We start from the raw sequence: 1,580 nt of genomic DNA, 5'->3' as shown, positions 1-1,580 counted from the left end.
TGCCTGGGTGACAGAGTGAGTGAGACTCCATCTCAGGAAAAAAAAAAAAAAAAAAAAGGTGACCTATGCATGAGCTTGTTCAGGAATACTCCATGAGTTTAAGAATTTTATAAATACCATGAAACAGGCCAGGTGCAGTGGCTCACGCCTGTAATCCCAACACTTTGGGAAGCCAAGGCAGGTGGATCACCTGAGGTCAGGAGTTCAAGACCAGCCTGGCTAACATGGCGAAACCCTGTCTCTACTGAAAATACGAAAATTAGCCAGGCATGGTGGCCGGTAATCCCAGCTACTCAGGAGGCTGAGGCAGGAGAATTGCTTGAACCAGGGAGGCAGAGGTTTCAGTGAGCCGAGTTTGCACCATTGCAATTCAGCCTGGGCAACAAGACCAAAACTCATCTCAAAACATAATAATAATAAATAAATACCATGAAACAATAGAAAAAAATTATGTTTATATGTTTTTTTCCCTGGAAGAAGTTCCATAACTTTTAAAATATTCCCAAAAGGGTCCATTTTCCATCAAAAGGTTATGAACAATTGAATTTAGTGGTGACTCAGATATATAATAGGAACAAGCCCAGAATATAAGCACAGGGGAAAAAATGTGGAGCCGGATTCATGAAAACTTGCCAGTGAATGAAACAGTGTGACACTCCAAAACCTCCATTTTCTTATTTTCTTATGAAGAACTAGACATTTCTTAGACCTGTCTTAGATAAAAATGGGGCAGCAGCTCAGCAGACCATTATTTTTCCAGAAATCATGTCTGTAGGCTTCTCCCCTTCTTCCATAAAAGACTCCTCCCCATTGGCATTTGATGTAAGGTGAACAAGTCAAAATAGTTCCCTGAAACTTTTCAGGCTGAAGCTGAGAGAAATGATACTCTTTTTTTCTATTCGATCACTCTCCCAAGTAGCTGGGAATACAGGCGCGTGCCACCACGCCCAGCTAATTTTTGTATTTTTAGTAGAGATGGAGTTTCACCATGTTGGCCAGGCTGGTCTTGAACTCCTGACCTCAGGTGATCCACCCATGTTGATCTCCCAAAGTGCTGGGATTGCAGGCATGAGCCACCATGCCTGGCCTTTTAATGTTGTTTTGTTTTGTTTTTTAATTATCAAAGGAAAGCCTATGAGAATGGCAATACCATGGTTGGAAAGAATGTACATAACAATGTACATAAGTCAGAATTTTGGCCTAAAAATACAGAAGGCACATATGACTCATCATTTGTATTTGGCACTAGGAGACATGACTTCAAATATGCTGATAATGACAATGTTCTTTAGAAAAATTCAAAGATTACACACAATATTTTATGAATCTGCCAACAGATAGAAATCTTGATGAAAGATTCAAATTTGACCTTACAACTGCTTTTGAAAACATGACTGGGCCGGGCGCGGTGGCTCAAGCCTGTAATCCCAGCACTTTGGGAGGCCGAGACGGGTGGATCACGAGGTCAGGAGATCGAGACCATCCTGGCTAACATGGTGAAACCCCATCTCTACTAAAAAAATACAAAAAACTAGCCGGGCGCGGTGGCAGGCGCCTGTAGTCCCAGCTACTCAGGAGGC

Source organism: Rhinopithecus roxellana, chromosome 14 (assembly GCF_007565055.1).
Source record: "Rhinopithecus roxellana isolate Shanxi Qingling chromosome 14, ASM756505v1, whole genome shotgun sequence".
NCBI classification, from domain to species: Eukaryota; Metazoa; Chordata; class Mammalia; order Primates; family Cercopithecidae; genus Rhinopithecus; species Rhinopithecus roxellana.
The sequence above is the reverse complement of the archived record's forward strand: the minus strand, read 5'-3'. Positions refer to the sequence as shown.